The 18,243-nt window shown below is 37.9% G+C and overlaps 1 long non-coding RNA gene across 1 annotated transcript in view; it reads right to left on the bottom strand.

Moving 5' to 3' along the window:
- Positions 1-16,413: 16,413 nt before the first annotated feature.
- Positions 16,414-18,243, bottom strand: part of LOC113114521 (uncharacterized) — a 57,740-nt gene continuing 55,910 nt past the window's right edge. The window contains exons 3-4 of the long non-coding RNA XR_003293756.1: positions 17,219-17,356; positions 16,414-16,710 (exon numbers count right to left, since the gene is read on the bottom strand). This is a non-coding gene — a long non-coding RNA (uncharacterized LOC113114521). The remainder of the gene's footprint in view (positions 16,711-17,218; positions 17,357-18,243) is intronic.

The following is an 18,243-nucleotide window of genomic DNA, read 5'->3' as shown; positions in this document are numbered from 1 at the left end:
ACATGCTTTCTTCTGTTTGGGTCATGACGCTTTATGTGCTTACACAATTCTGTTTTGTTGTGGTAGCAACTGGAGCAAGTTAAATGTGTCTATTAGCCACAAGTGAATGATTAAAAAGAAGAAGAAAAAAATTAGAGTTTGTTTGAAAACATAACATGGTTGTGTGTCTGTGTTTATAGTAAAGCCTAAATAACAGATGCTCTTAACTACTAAAACACCATGTATCTGTCTCAGTACCAACTCATCTCACATTTCAACTTGCTGTGGGATCTCTCTGGTGGGTGCTTGCTTTATTTACACAGAGATAGAGTTGTTTCACTGCTCATTGGCACACAGAGCAACAGAACAGACGTTAGGCAGCTCATTACTCCTGAATCACACTGATTTGGAAATCAAGAGTAACTTTCCAAACACAGAGACACTTGATGACTAAAACGTATTGCAAGAAGGGGTTCCATCTAAAAGCATGCTTCATCTTTGCCAATTGCATTTTAAAACTCCCGGTTATTCTGTTACCTGCGGGAATGATGAAGCATTTCTGACACTATGAGTGTGTTCTGGAGTGTGAGATCACAGGAGGAGCTGATGAATGCTGATGATCATTATTCTAAATGTATAAATCTGACCACTTACATTAAATTAGGGCTTAAAATAAATGCATTAAGATGCCAGCTTCCTTCTCCTAATGGCTTCCATGAATACATAATTAGGCACAATATTTCTGGCAAAAGACGAAATATAAGAAGCAAATTCCAATGCAATTAGAAAGCTTACGTGTGAATCTGAACTCGAATGTGCAGGCGGGTAAAATATCCCCGAGATATGAAAATGTGGGCATGCTTTTGCCGGGGTTTGTGAGTCTTGGCAAGAATAGAAAATGGGTGAACCTGTTTCATGCCTCGCTAATTCCTTTCATCTTTACAGACACTACATCAGAGATAAAAAAAAATGAAGGATGATGAGTGCCGGCAATAAAGGAGTCACATTTCACAGGCCTGAGACTGCGTCACATAACTATGACTTCAAAACCGAAAAGCATCAAATGAAAACTAGCTACTCACTTAAATGAGACACTCTTGGTGATTTCTAATGCCTGAGACGAATGAGAAACAAACAGATTTTACTCTGTCTGCATGAGATAAAAACATGGGACTTTTAAAGAGAATTTTCATCAAAGAGAAAATCACCTAGATAAATTGGCTTTAGTTTCTGTGTGCAAAATCACTCTGTGAACTGATTTTAAGCTTACAGGGGGATTTACTTTTGCAGACTAAAGTGAGAAGCAATATGTGCTTGACATTTATTCTTAGCAAGTTCCCCCTTAGTGTTATTTGCTATATTGCGGCATCGTTGTTGGGCAGAGCACTTCTTGCCCACTCAATAAAGATCTATGGGCTCCCCTGACAACTTAAAATGTTGAATGCTCAAAGCAGCCTTTTGCTTTTTCAAAGCATGAACGAACATCCATAAAGGCACACAGTGGAGTGAAGTTTTTCGAATCCATGGGAATCTGCACTCAACTCACTCTCGGAAAAGTGTTCAGGGAACACAGGCGCTGGTGGAAAGAAAAACAAACATTAGTTTTAAAGCTGAAGCCCAGCCTCATGACGTTGCCAGCCACAGTCAATCCACTGCCATGCACTTATAAAAATAGAGATGCGATCTGTGGCTTAGCTGGATTGTGGGCTGTCTAAGTGTTTTGTGTGCGTCCAACCTCCCTACTGCTGGAGGAATGATGGGACATGTGTGGACAAAGGTAGGCCATTTTGAGATCCTGCTCTCGCTTGCTTCAGGCTACAGTGAGTGTGGTCAAAGTCCTTTCAGGCAAGTCGTGCCACTCGGCCGCCATCTTGGCAACGCCTCCGGGCAGCTATTTCAGAATAACAAGACCAGCTCCTATCTAAATGAACTGGCAGAGGGTCAGAACTGCACTTTCACTGGTCACCGGGACATAAAAACAACATGCATAGAAACAGCAGTGAAATATGAAAAAAATCGCTGAAAGTTTTTGATGACTTTGCCCCAAAATAAGGTTTAAAATGCCTTTTTTCCCACAGGTTATACCTTGACTACGCATGCGCAAGGGCTCCTCAACTGTGTGCATACGTCAGTGGAAGCAGACGATAGGCTTAAATGTTTCCCGGCTTGACTATTAAAAGCAGATGATTGGCTTTCCAGTGGGAGGGGCGGGACATGTGCACACAACCGCTATCTTTGCCGTTACGGGTTTTCCTTATATAGTTGTATTGAGGATTGAGGAAGTGACATGTCTCTTATAAACTTTCTCTGGTGTGGTGCAGTCTTTTGCTATATACAAAAATCAAAACCTGGCACATAAACGTGAACATGTTGAAGAAACACCCAACTAATGTTGCTATTGAATTTTCAAAAAATTCCAGCATAGCAGAGGTCACCGTGACCAAGCATTAATGACAAGATCACTGCTGATTTGAATTGTTCTTGAAATGTCATTCCTCAAGCCTACATTGCGGAGAGATGTGAAGACTGTATTTATCCATATGCCAAAAGCACTCCTCACGTCAGGTGATGATAAACAAATTATCAAGAAGGAGAGAAGTGCAGTCATATAACAGGCACTGGAAAGCATTCACAGTGCATTTAATACCTGGTGCAAATGCATACAAGGTGAACTAACCAATCACGATTGAATGGTTTAACACAAAAAAAGAAAAAGAAAGAAGGAAAGAAATTAAATGCTTCCGAACACAGTTTAAATAAATAGCACCATCACAGAAAAAAGTGCTGAACAACATTTTTGTCTTGCAGTGAAATTGTATATGTAATTATAACCTGAAATTGCTTCTTTTTTTTTTTTTTTTTTTTTTTTTTTGATTTTCTGGATGAATTTGAATATTTCCCTTTGGGCTGTATGGTAATTAAATGGCAAACTCGTCAGTGGGACAACATTTACAAAAAAAAAAAAAAAAAAACTTTTCACATTTCAAATCCAAACAGAACAATTAAATCAGTGAGCTTTAGGATAAAAATAAAAATCATGTTTCTAGAGCATCACTAACCTGGGAATTAAGCACACAGTTTGAATCGGAGACTAGGACAGCATGTGGAAATTGATTGCGACAGGTGGCAAATTTCTAAATGTCAAGAGCTTTGGCAAACCAAGGCCAATTTCTCAGCCTTTGCATTATTGCTGGAGTATAATGCTGGAATAACACTTCATTGACCAAATGTGTCCAGCTTTGCTGTGTGTGGACTCAATGCCACAAAGACACACTAACAAACACGGGAGCTCAGGCCTTTAGAAATACAGTACTGAAGCGAGGAAAGTGAGAGGGAGGGCAAGAGTAGGAAAAACAGCAGTGTAACATTCACTGCTCTGTGCAGTGTGACCTAGTTGTCCACCTGCACTGTTCACTTTTATAAAATTCCTCACCACATTCTCAGAGCTACGAGTAACATTCACTGTATATTTACAGTAAAGAAAAAAAAAAAAACAGACACAAAAGTGTTGACAGAAATGCTTCTCATACAGTGGAAGTCGATGAAGCAATTTTGCAAAGGGTCAGATAGATTTAGTTTGTTTTTTTTTGTTTATTTTTTAGATCCTATACGTGCTTCTGCTGTTTGCATCAGATGTTGTTCCAATTCCAATAAGTAAGTGATATCTGATAATTGTTGAAGATCAGTTTAGCCTAAATACCTGTAAACAACAATTTTTATACAGTTCTTACTTAAAGCTGTCATGACATGGATTATTTATTTATTTGAGTCATACATTCAATAGTCAAAAAATATTGTATTTAATCCTCACTCTGATGTGTTAATAATACAGCAAAAATCAAAAATCAATACATACAGAAATCAGCTGAAATACTGTAAATATTTTACTGACTCATGCTAAGAAATACAAACTGATTATGTCAAAGATCATATCTGTGCATTATGCCCTGCTGTGGACATTGCTGCTCAGATTTTGGGGTGGCAGTGTTACTATAACTTGTTTGAATTTATTTTAAAATAGAATTTATTCCTGTGATGTAAAGCTGAATTGTCAGCATCATTGCTCCAGTCTTCAGTGTCACATGATCCTTCAGAGATCATTCTAATATGCTGATTTACTGCTCAGAAAACATTTCTTTTTATTACCGTCATCAATGTTGAAACCAGTTTTGCTTTTTGTATTATTGTAGAAACCATGATACATTTATGCTTCTTTAAGGGAAAGGAGGTTTAAAAGAACAATTTATTTATTTATTTGAAATTGATTTTTTTTGTAACATTACAACTGTCTTTACTGCCACTTTGATCAATTGAATGCTTCCTTGCTGAATAAAAGTATTATTTTCATAAAAATACACTTTTGTATCGTAGTGTAAGATGATGTTGTTACATGTGCACAAAAACACATACAACACTGTCTCAGATCTGATTTCATTGCTTCCGATTTGGGATACTTTTACATGTGGTCCTAAATATGTAACTGATATTCGAGTCAAGTCTAAATACCCATAACCAACAATTTTTAATACAGACCTATACATTTCTTCTAAATATTTAAACTATTGTTGTACAATATTTTTTTTCCACACTAACATAAAATTTGCAAAAATTAACAGAAAGCAGAGGAAAACCCCATACATTACATATGCTATGTTAAAATTAACATGTTAATTTGTTATATGTTGACAGACATAATTGTATTTACAGTAATATTTTTACTTTGTATTTAGCTACTTTTATTTATTTTAATTAATACATTGTTTTATGCAGTACTTTACATGTTATGCATGTGGGTTATATATATATATATAATCTCATCTCAGACACAGTATTCTGCAATAGCCTGCTTCAAATGTCTTTTCATACAAGTGGACCAGCACACGGACACACAAACACAAACAAACAAAAAAACTAATTGCACACTTTCTAAAATATACAGCATGATGTACTGTACTTTGCTTCACTTTCTAACAGTCACTGCACAGATCAGATATGTGAATGTTTCAAAACCTCTATCACCACGTCAGAACTCGGCACGGCATGGAGGCTTAAATATCCATCAACAATGTTCCCTACTAATGACCAAGAAAAATAACCAAGTACTCTCAGCATAACCTTAGGAGACTTCATTAATCAACCACCATATCACTTTAAAAACAACACATAGGAAGTGAACGCACACTAAGCACAATGCACAGCCTGTTGATGCAGTAGCCTCTCATTAAACAAAGCAGTCTGCTGCACTAGTTAGAGAAGCACTATTTCATCTCAGTAGTGAGATGAGAAGACATCACAGTAACAGTGGCAGAATCACAGGGGTCACAGAAACCCCAAGGTGTACCGTACGAGGTGCCGGTAATGAGAAATCACTGGATGAGCCGCAGCCAATCAGACTGCGCCATTGAGCATGTCAAAAGCATTGAGTTATGATTGATTTCTCCCTCAGCTAGGAAGAGTAACAGAGGCATTTGAGAGAGAACAGGGGAGGCGTGCATGTTATTCCAGCACTGGTAATCAAAAAAACATAGAAATACAGTCTCAAGGCTGATTGATTTTGATGTCTTTTCTATCATTGATCTATGGCTCCCGTAAAACAGCTGATTTAATCCATAGATAAAGAGCTAAAAATCGACTGGATGAAATCCAGACATTCCGGGGTGGGGCTGCATGTTTACTTACATTTCTTCTACATTTCATACTGGTATTTTTCTTTCATCTTCAGTGTGAAAGAAAATATCTCAAATAAATAAAAATTATAAATAAATAACTATATTTTTAATGGATATTTCTACATTCTCACGATCGCCAAGACTGCATTTATTTCAAAACAAATATAAAAAAAAGTGTTTCTGCTTAATAGATCTTAATAGTTCAGTCCAGTTCTAATGTGCTGATTTGTTGCTTAAGATGATGAAAACTTTATTTAATTTAATTATATAAAATAATTTTGTGGAAACTGAGTTTCTCTTTCTAATTTATTTACTGGTAACATCTCTTTACCCTCTATGTTCTTCCTTTCACATTAGCACATTTGTTTACACACACAAAAACACTTGAAAAGACAAACCCCTTCCATATCTTTCTCACACATTTGAGCCGTTTTTATCTGGTTCATTAAGGTGAGGGAGACGGGGACAGAAGGACCCTCAGGACGTGATAGGGACAGTGCCGTCACCTCTTACAGCTGCTCTAGGCCAAACTGTCTTTTCTTCGTAACAAATGCCGACCCAGACAATCTCAATGGACCGCTTAGCAGCATCTGAAAGTGAGGTCACAAGTCCAGTCCCGACAGATCCATTATACTAAAGCCCGATAAACAAGAACGCACCAAACTCAGATGGAGTCACACTACACTTTTTGTCTGTTTTTGCTAAGTAAATCTTACAGTAGCACTACAGGTGTATAAAATCATCCATGTGTCATAATGGGTCTCTGTGACAACAACAGTATTCAAAGCACTGATTGCATAATCGATTATAATTGCTGTAATAATACCCAGTGTATTATGCAATCATTGCTTAACCAAAATACAACTCCTAAGCCTGGTGCATTGTTTCTGTCAGTTCTCCTCTTCAACTGGCACCCTGCAGGCCAAATCCAGCTGTCAATCATTTTTATACAGACCTACAATTGATTTTGATGAATTTTCTGCACTGCCAGATCCATTAGAGCACTCTTTGCACAAAACCAGCAACGAGTTCAACTGTGCTCATCAGTCATCAATTGGTTGATCACAAAAGCACTTCAGGCTATAGTTAAGCTACACTAGTCAACTTGTAATTGCATCATAATGAATCAAAAGTATGTATGCACAACCCGATCTCACAGCAATCCGTACATTTTTCACAAGGTTGCTTATCCGTACGAATTCGTACGACCACACTCATACAAATTCATACGATTGTTGCCAATGCGTACTTATTTTACGAGTTGCACAATTCGTATGAATTTGTACGAATGACCTACACCTAACCCCGCCCCTAAACCTAACCGTCACTGGGGTTTAGACAAATCGTATAAAATCGTACGAGTGAGGTCATACAAATTCGTATGAATAAGCCATCTCGTAAAATACGTATGAATTGGCCGTGAGATAGCCTTGAAATCACCAATGTGTCATAATGGGTCTCTGTGACAACAACAGTATTCAAAGCACTGATTGCATAATCGATTCTAATTGCTATAATAATACCCAATGTATTATGCAATCATTGCTTAACCAAAATACAACTCCTAAGCCTGGTGTATTGTTTCTGTCAGTTCTCCTCTTCAACTGGCACCCTGCAGGCCAAATCCAGCCGTCAATCATTTTTATACAGACCTACAATTGATTTTGATGAATTTGCTGCACTGCCAGATCCATTAGAGCCCTCTTTGCACAAAACCAGCAACGAGTTCAACTGTGCTCATCAGTCATCAATTGGTTGATCACAAAAGCACTTCAGGCTATAGTTAAGCTACACTAGTCAACTTTCTAATTGCATCATAATGAATCAAATGAATGTATGCACAACCCGATCTCACGGCAATCCGTACATTTTTCACAAGGTGGCTTATTCGTACTAATTCCTACGACCACACTCATACAAATTCATAAAATTGTTGCCAATTCATACGTATTTTACGAATTGCACAATTCGTATGAATTTGTACGAATGACCTAAACCTAACCCCGCCCCTAAACCTAACCGTCACTGGGGTTTAGACAAATCGTATAAAATCGTACGAGTGAGGTCATACAATTCGTATGAATAAGCCATCTCGTAAAATACGTATGAATTGGCCGTGAGATAGCCTTGAAATCATCGATGTGTCATAATGGGTCTCTGTGACAACAACAGTATTCAAAGCACTGATTGCATAATCGATTCTAATTGCTATAATAATACCCAATGTATTATGCAATCATTGCTTAACCAAAATACAACTCCTAAGCCTGGTGCATTGTTTCTGTCAGTTCTCCTCTTCAACTGGCACCCTGCAGGCCAAATCCAGCCGTCAATCATTTTTATACAGACCTACAATTGATTTTGATGAATTTTCTGCACTGCCAGATCCATTAGAGCACTCTTTGCACAAAACCAGCAACGAGTTCAACTGTGCTCATCAGTCATCAATTGGTTGATCACAAAAGCACTTCAGGCTATAGTTAAGCTACACTAGTCAACTTGTAATTGCATCATAATGAATCAAATGTATGTATGCAAATAAATCATCAGACATTAAAAGCTGACCACCAAAAAAAATAAATAAAAAGTATGTATATATATAAACACACACACACTCGCTGGCCAGTTTATTAGGTACACCTTGCACCGGTTTGGACCCCATTTTGCCTTCAGAACAGTATTAATTCTTCATGGCATAAATTCAACAAGGTTTTGAAAATATTCCTCAGAGATGTTGGTCTATAGTGACATGATAGCATTACACAGTTGCTGCAGATTTGTCGGGTGCACATCCATGATGAGAATATTCTATTCCACCACATCCCAAAGCTGCTCTATTAGATTGAGATCTGGTGACTGTGGAGGCCATTTGAGTAAAGTGGAACTCACTGTAATGTTCAAGAAACCAGTCTGAGACGATTTGAGCTTTGTGACATGGTGCATGATCCTGCTGGAAGTAGCCATCAGAAGATGGGTGCATTGTAGTCATAAAGGGATTGACATGGTCATCAACAACGATGCTCAATTGGTACTAAGGGGCCCAAAGTGTGCCAAGAAAACATCCCCCACACCATTACACCATGGCCACCAGCCTAAACCAATATGACAAGGCAGATTGGATCCATGCTTTCATGTTCTTTACGTCAAATTCTGACCCTACCATCTGAATGTTGCAGCATAAATCGAGACTCATCAGACCAGGCAATGTATTACAATCTTCTATTGTCCAATTTTGGTGAGCCTGTGCAAATTGTAGCCTCTTAGCTGACAGGAGTGGCACCCGGTGTGGTCTTCTGCTGCTGTAGCACATCTGCTTCAGGGTTCGATGTGTTGTGCGTTCAGAGATGTATTCTGCATACCTTGGTTTTAATGAGTGGTTATTTGAGTTACTGTTGCCTTTCTATTATTTCTAACCAGTCTGCCCATTCTCCTCTGACCTGACATCAACAAGGCATTTTCTTCCACACAACTGCCGCTCACTGGATATTTTCTCTTTTTTCAGACCATTCTCTGTAAACCCTAGGGATGGTTGTGCATGGAAATCCCAGTAGATCAGCAGTTTTTGAAATACTCAGACCAGCCTGTCTGGCACCAACAAACGTTGCACGTTCAAAGTCATTTAAATCCCCTTTGTTCCCCTTTCTGATGCTCAGTTTGAACTTCAGCTTGTAGTCTTCACCACATCTAGATGCCTAAATGCATTGAGTTGCTGCCATATGATTGGCTGATTAGCAATTTTTGTTACCATGGGACTGAACAGGTATACCTAATAAGTGTGTTGCAGCCTTATGTTAAACTACTTTTAATTCAAACAGTCTTTATTCATTTTCTAAAAACATCTAAAGACTCGCCATCAACTAATACTAGCACTTACCTTTTCTTTTCATTTCTTGTCTATCATATTCTTGAAAAAATAAAAATAAACCTGGCTATGTGTTCTGTTCTAGACTAACTGAGATTTGTCATGGCACTTGTATACTGTTGTTGTTCTCTTGTTGGTCTGATTGCTTCTATTTTGTCATTTGAAAGTTGCTTTGGATAAAAGCGTCTGCTAAATGATTAAATGTAAATGTACTTTACATTACCTTTTTATTCCACATTAATCTGCATTTCATAAACCAGAATGGCAAAGCAAAAACAGAACAGTCACAACTTTGTAAATTCATAAGGCTATCTCTATATTCTGGTGCACTGAGCATTTTCTTCTACTCTGAAGAGTCCCTCAGTTCCTGCTGCTAAAAAGCAGCCGAACAGAATGAGGCTGCTACCAGCACACTTTACTTTTGGGATGGTACTCTGCAGGTGATGAGCATTGCCTGGCTTCCTTCAAACATGATGCTTGGAATTGAGCTTCATCAGACCAGATAATCTCGTTTCTCACAGTCTGAGGACCCTTTTTTTTAAATTCCAAGTGTGTTTTCATGTGTCTTCACTGAGGAGAGAATTGAGTTTGGAGTGGAGTGTTGCAGTGATGTTTGTCCTTCATTAGATTCTCCTATCTGCATATATGATCATGGACCTCAACTAGAGTGACCATCAGGTTCTTGGTCACCACTTTAACCAAAGCCCTTCTCTATCAGTTGCTAAATTTGGCCAGGAAGCCAGCTCTAGGAAGAGTTTTGGTTGTTCAAATGTCTTCCATTATTGATATTTGGTCTTTGCTCTGATATGCATTTCCAGCTGTTAGAAATTTTATTAAGACATGTGTGCCTTATCAACCATACCCATTCAACTGAATTTGCCACAGGTTAACTTTACTCAACTAAATATTAGTATTCCAGATGCACAAGCTAAACTACTATGTTTATACATAAACATATATTAACTATGTTATTATGCAGACAAACATATGTCTGCATCAACTGAAAGAGCTGGATTTGGTTGTAATGTGCAACTCATTCTGAGACTGAGAATTAATGAATCGGATATACTCTTGTCAGCTTGTGTGCTATTTTAATGTAAGACAGCAGCATAAGGCCCCATTTATTAAGATCAGTAAACTGACAGGTGAATGTGTCTAAAAGCTTCAGCAAAACGGATTTTGATGCCACCTTCTGTTTACAGCACAGCGATATCAAATGGATTAATGTTGTCAGAGAGAGAAATGGATCAATCAGAAGGTTTATCAAATATGACTTACAGGTAAACAGCGGAGCGGGGAAAATGGGTGTGCACGTGTGTCTGCATGTTTACCTGTCTGAATGATATGACCAACCCTATCTATACACTAAAAGTAATGTAAAGTCAGTCCGAGTGACAGACCTTTCACTTCCTGTGCTATCTTATCTCTCAAGGAATGCTTCCAGCTAACAACCGTTCAAAGCCCTTTGTTCCATTCCGCAGTCTATCCCCCTCACCACAAAGTGCTATTCATTTCCAATCACATGACCCTGCAGTTGCCAATAGTGTGCTTTACACAGAGACCTGTATTTGTGGTTTTCTTTCTACAGCTCCAGACATGTGCCAGTCAGACTGCTGAAAAAGAACTAGAAATTGAACCGAAATGTTTACTGGGCCGGAATAGTATGTGTGCATGTACATACTGTTTTGTTGCTACAAAGATGTATGTTTTTTTTTAATAATGCGCTAAAATAGGAAAGTACTATGTAAGTTGACTTTTCGCAGACATTGTGAAAAACTACTTTTTAAATAGACTGGCATGTCAACTTCTGGCTCATCCAACAACTTGTTTGTCAGAATAATAGCCATTGGATGTAGAGGAAAAAAAAACCTTATGTTTTTGCTATTTCCATTGAAAACTCAAGAATTCCACATAAAAATATGAACAGATCAAGCACAGTTTACAGGCGTACACAGTCCAAAACAGAATTTTGATGTGAGAGGAAAACAAAGAATGGATTTTTTTTTTCCACTGAAAACAGCTTAATTATGGATATATACTTTGGTCAGAAGCAATAGTTTAAAGTTAAAATGCCTTGATGGATTTGTTTCTTGAAAACATTAAGTTGTTCAATTCACAAGATGTTAATTGATGGACTGGGGTGGTGTGAATTATTGTTTTATCAGCTGCTTGGACTCTCATTCAGGATCCATTTACTCCAGAGAATCCATTAATAAACAAGTCATGTAATGCAACATTTTTGCAAATTTGTTCCAATGAAGAAACAAACTAATCTACATCTAATATGGCCTGAGGGTGAGTACTTTTTCAGCACATCTTCATTTTTGGGTGAACTACTTCTTTCATACTCTGTACAACACACAAAGAAAGTTAAGCAAAACATTATCAATATACAGTATGTATGACCAAACTATTGTGTTCATATGGCAAAAGCTTAGAACCTGGCTCACAACTTTTCCCCTTTACACTATCACTTCCTGTCATTTTAGGTCCTTCTTACATTGTCTCTGACAATAAAAAGTAGTATAACAGAAGAACCATTAACCGTTAAAAAGAACCATAACCATTTCCATCCTGAAGAGCATAGTTTATCTTCACAGACGTCATCACCTCTGGCCTACTTCCTCTGCCTGTTCCTGTCAGATGTTGTTTGCTCTGGCTGAGGCTGCTCGTGTGGAACTCTTCATAGTCCGATGCCTGCCGAGAGGTCACACCTGGTTGCTGTCCGTGACACCTGACAGACACTTGGTGGCCCTGTATCCATGGCAACTGTAGACTGGGATGGAAAGGAGCAGAGGTCAGGTTTAAAACAGGTTTACCTGGAGCTTTTCCCTCACACAGGAAATGGTCTGAGTGAGCAGGGGGTTGTCTGAAGGACTCCTCTTGATGGTGGAAAGCAGAAGAGATTTGAGCAGTGTTTCCCAACGGCACGGTTTTGAGAAGTAAAAAAAAACCAAAAGCAAACCATTAAGTACTACAAAGAGCAAGATAGCGAGAATTTTTTTGTTTTTTTTTTGTTTGTTTTTTTTTATAATTAAACAATGCGTCGTAAGAGTTGTTATTTTGGCTTTATATATGATCAGACACTTGGACTTAACATTTTATGAAAATCATGCTCAAATGAAGTTAACAAGGTTTTTGACTAGCAAATGATAGAGGTACAGTATGTGTTTTGTCATTATAACAACTGCATCTGAGGCAGTAAATTAATCGCATTACGTTTTTAGCAATTTACAGGTTATCCAGTTTATTGCAGCTATATGGGAGCTCAGTTTTTCTTGTTGTTTAATAAATTTGGCCAAAATCTCATGAAATAAAAGATGAAGCACTATGCACAGGATATTTAAAATGTGCAAAAGAATATTGACAAGACAGCAAATGGTAAGACTCTCCTCCACCCTTTCAAACTTTTATATACAGTGTTTCAAAACAGTGAGTAAAGAAAACACTGTACTTATTCAAACAACAGTTCTTTATTTACCCTTGTATTTTGAATAAGCAGACGCCTGTGGGTGGAGTTATGATGTTTGACTGACAGTTTGAGGATCCAATGGAGCTTAAAGATTTAGTTTAAAGCTTTTTTGAATGCTTTTCATTTGTTAAATATTTGTAAAACCCACAAACAGACATAACGGTGATGAATAGCACTGATTTAAAATAATAACAACAACAAAATATAATAGAGAAAGTAAGTTTTTGATTATTTTCCACAGAACACCCAGCAACCTATCACAGCACACTAGTGTGCCACAGCACAGTGATTGGGAAACACTAGAATAGAGGACACCTGAGGAGAAGGGTGGTAAACTAAAAGACAGACGAGTGCCTGAAAGTGACAAGGTAATTGGCAAATATTAACTTAATCTCAGGATTGGCCACTTAATTGTTTTCAAGAGGTACTTTGTTACTACAGATCAAGCTTCTCGTTCTGAATGTGAGGGCATTGAGCAGAATCAAGGTTACCATATGCTCAATAAACAAGGTAATTTCATAAGTATTTAAAGCACATTACAAGTCAATAGTAATGCACTCTTGGAAGACACAGATGTTGCATACAGTAGACTTGTTTTGCTTCTTAATCCCACTTGGGAAATGGGACTTCAGAGCATCTGAGAGACATCTGAGCATTCACAGCTACGAAACAATCACTACTCTATGAGAGTGAGTGTGCAAAAACAACTCCAGCACTTGATTTGTCAGCACTTATTGCATTGCTGTAATCTTATATTACATTAGTATAGTATGTTTTAACTTGAACAAAACAAGGGTGTAGTATTTATAAAAGTTAATGTTGTTTATCAGACTAAATTCATAGCCCCAGCTGTGAATGAAATCTGGGCTATCCTGTAATGCTTTCACAAATCATTTCATTTCATTAAACAGTTTTTATGGAGAGAGTAAAATAAATGTCGTTTAGATGCAAACAGGGTGCTGCATCAAAACAGAAAATGCATAAAAGTGCTAAATAAAATTAGAGATGAAAGGCTATATTCAAAATAGCATGTTACTATACAAGACATATTATTTGCTTAATATTCAGTACATACTGTATACTATTCACAGTATAAATATATTCCATATGCATGTCATATCCAGATGGGCTGCATCATTTGACAGAGTGTATGTATCCATCCATCCATTCTCCAAACCACTAATTCCCTGTAGGGTTGCAGGGATAATGAAGCCTAGGAATACTGTATCCTGCAATGCAATTCACATGACTTGATTTGCTATTTCAAGTGTGTGAAATGAATAGGAAGTAATATAATTCTTCATTTAAAATGTGTGCTAACATGCAACAGAACATTGTTAGTTGGCTTCATGCGCACAGAACATTTTCAAATAAGTTCATTCCCATTTTGACACAAAATCCATAAAAAATAAAAACTTTGCAAAAGTGTAACTGTGGTATCTCTGGTAGAGCTGCCAATGAAGTGGACATAGAACAGCAGGAGAAAATCTGAAAGCCATAGAAAAGAGAAGAGGATGACAGTTTGTGATGGAAAGCAAGAGGACTGAGAGAGGAAGAAGATCACTGTCACTGGGATATCCCTTGGGTGAAGGGGTAGAGGGAGCTTGAGTAAAACATGTCTGACAAGCCAGATCAGAAGCGCTGACACACGTACAAAGCAAAACTCAGGACATGCACCGCATCGCCAGGCTTCCTAAACACATACACACACTTAGTGTGTCATTGTTTCACAAACATAAACCAGTTCTCAACTCGAAATGAAACACAAATCTTTAACAATTTTACTTGGCGAGACAACAATGAGCAAAGATATTGCTTAGGGTGAAAGCAAAGCCGTACATAAATCATTTCTCAAAGTGTGAAAGCTAGAGTGAAAGCAGACCCAATGCTGTCCCCTTTATCTGTGCCTCTACCAGGAATCTCAAAAAGAAGGAAAAAAGCCTTTCATTTTCTCACTTCGATTAAACTTTCTCTTTTTTTGATGAAAGTTTGGCTCTAAATAAGAGGGGAAGCAAATTGCCAAGGCTTGTTTTGTGTGGCTATTCCTTCGTCTTGTTGACCTTTACTTCAATCTGTTTGAACAGCTCTGTGGACACACCGAGACCGAGTTCATTCAAGATGAGATTGCACACAACACTAACCAGAGCGGGCTGGAATGGACAGAACATTAGAGGGAAGATTGGTCTCAGGTTTAGAGAGATTACTTACAAGTTGTGTGTTTTAGAGGAATGTGAAACGATTCGCGGTCAATTATAACTAACAATCCTCAGCATCGAGTTTCATCAGAGTTTAGTCTTTGTTTATCTGCTGTGCCAATGTAGACTTAAAAATACATTGAATTTGATAACAACAAGGCTGAAAGATGGTAAAACAAAGAACAGGACTGAGGATATCATATTTCATATAAAAAATAAAAAGTAAATCTTCAAAAGAGCGTAAAAACATTTGGGCTCAGCTAACCAAAATATCCCGGAAAGCGCTGCATTCTAATATGAATGAGAGTGAACATAACGTAATTTTCAGCCCCATCACAGCCTCTCTTTTTGTTTAAACTCCGTTTGTTCAGTTGCCTTGTGAATAATTTAAGCTTTGAAATCTGTTCCGTATCTCTGACAAGCAGGTCTATTATAATTATGGGCCGCTACATTATTATGATTACCAATTGAGAAGAGAGAGAGATAAAGGAGCGAGAGAGAAGCTGCTTTTCCTGAGTAACCATGAGATGATATGCAAAATGAAAGAAATATTCGTTGAATTTCTCATTTAAGTCGGACGTCTCTGCTCCAATCGGGAGACAATTTATTCATCTGACAATATGAAGAATGTAAGATGCATATCATCTGCACTAATGAGACTGAAGCACCCGGAACATCAGCACAATCAGAGAGAATAGCGAATCATTTAGTCAGGTTTGTTGCTGGCGATTAGAAAAACCTCAATCGTCATCTTTCTCCTGGTGATTTGATCTGCTTTCCAAATCATCTCTTGTGTCTCTAAAATTGGGATTTGGGATGAGGAATATCTTAATTTTCTGTTTGACGAGGCTCGGGAGGTGTAGATTGGAACAGACAGGTTCAGTTTGAAACCCCTCGGCGTGTCATTATGGCAGCAGAATTATATGCCAATTTTTAATATGACTGGCATCGAAACGAGGACGAGGCATTTATGATGGATATAAAACATATAGCAGAAATGGCAAGTTTTAGATAACCATTCCATTATTATTAGTAACTTATTAATATTTTAATACAGATATCTGAAAACTTTACAGCAAGGTTCTATGCATTTAAAGTAGGGTTCTTGTGTAAAAAAAAAAAAAAGAACAAAAAAAAAACCTGAAACCAGAAAGTACAAATAAAACCATTTGCCATCTGCAACCATATTCTAATCAAAAATCTCTTCATAATTGGGTGCCAATAATGCTCTGCAACTTTGATTCTTGTACGCCCAATTTATATGATCCAGTTGAATCCTGATGAATAAAACCAATGCACTCCATACATTTATTCTTGTTGCACATCCTGTTTATTTCACATTAGTGAATTACAATGGGCTGTGAATGCTATTTCACGTTGACTTTAATTAGTAGAGGATATTGGTGGAGCACCTCAACTGTGAAGAGCTGGGGGACACTAACGCGGTTTGAATGCAGCCCAATCGCTGGGATCAATAGAAGCTAATTACACTGAAGATTAGTCCTCGATGCTCCTGTTTTACAGCCAAAAACACTGCAAAAAAACAAACAAACACTCAGATGCACTCAGCTACACCTCCATTTCTGACATATCTCAGACAACTCAATGAAAGCATGCTGTCAGAGATCGACCTCTCCTCCTCGCTTCCTACAGGAACCAAATTTAACTTTTTACTTCATTCCTCCACCCATCCAAACATGTTGCCTGTCTCTGTGGGCTGTGATTTATTCTGTCATTTCGCTGACCTCAACAGAATCTGCAATAACAAAGCATCTAAATGTCAGATGTTTGTATAAACAGCCGCTCTAACTACAGTTACAGATGTTACAGCGCGATACATCAAATATGACAAGGTTTTCATTTTCCTTTTAACGGTTTGCATAGATATTGAATAGTTGGTGCCCAAAACTTTAATCTAAACAAGGGCCGTTAAAAACAAGTATTCAAGGGAACAATAGTGACATTTGGAGAAGGATGGATATTGAAGTGACCTCATAGCACACTATGAGAAAGGAAGACGGCCATTTGAAGACGAACAGACCTGTTCTGGAAGAGTCCACGGTCGGGGTTTCAGACAGCTTTTGGGGGAAATGTCAGGACGGATTAGGTCAGCGAGGGGCAGCTGGTGAAGCGGTGATATAACCGGTGCAGTCTGCAGGAATTCACATTTCAATGACATCTGCATTTAGATAGAGTCAAAACTGAGATTTAGCACTTCAAATTGCACGCTGTCTTTTTTTCTTTTCCGTTTCAAACACAGAGGTGATTTAAATTCAGTCTGTCTGGAAAAAACAACAACAACAAGAACAACAACAACAACACACACACACATACTCGGAGGGAATCAAATTCTTCCCAGGTTGTTAGCTTGCCGTCACCTGTATCTGCCTGAAAGTTCAAGTGTGAAAGTTTACATTTACATTGTAGTTATCGAAAGCTGTAAATGATGTGATACATTCTACATTATTCATCTCTAACAAGCTCAGTTCATCAGATAATTATTTATGTTGGGGTTGATTTCCTGCAGAGGCTCTTCAGAGACTTGTTATAACTCAAATGTATTGTTTTGGCAGCCAAGTAGAAACCAGGTATAAACTACCAATGAAGTTTTGCGCTATGTCATAAAATATTTTAAAGCCACAGGTCAGAGGAAAGCACCTTTGGACTGCAGCTTCCTCCCTGAATGATTCCAGCCAGATATTCCTTGGTGCCTTAAAAACTCATCCTGCTCCTCATTGCTCCTATTGGCCGGCTGGCAGAGGTAGCCTGCTTGGCTGGAAAATGTGATTGGCTGCATAAAGCTCCATCTGAACAAACTCACTGCTAGAGGTCAAGCAAGGAAAGAGAAAGTTGGGATAAGTAACAAGAGTTTGCTAGTGAAAAGTTTCTATTTAAGGTGTCAGTGAGTAAAGTTTACAAGTACAAACTCAGAAACTTCACGTTCGAGTGCTTGCTGAGACAGGAAGTGAGCTAAAGTATACGACTTTGGTATGTAGCTAATCGTATATATTTTAACTACAGACATGAATGAATTGGAGCGGCCTATTAAAATGAGGTGTGTTATTA

Source organism: Carassius auratus, chromosome 14, assembly GCF_003368295.1.
Source record: "Carassius auratus strain Wakin chromosome 14, ASM336829v1, whole genome shotgun sequence".
Classification (NCBI taxonomy): Eukaryota; Metazoa; Chordata; class Actinopteri; order Cypriniformes; family Cyprinidae; genus Carassius; species Carassius auratus.
The sequence above is the reverse complement of the archived record's forward strand: the minus strand, read 5'-3'. Positions and strand labels throughout refer to the sequence as shown.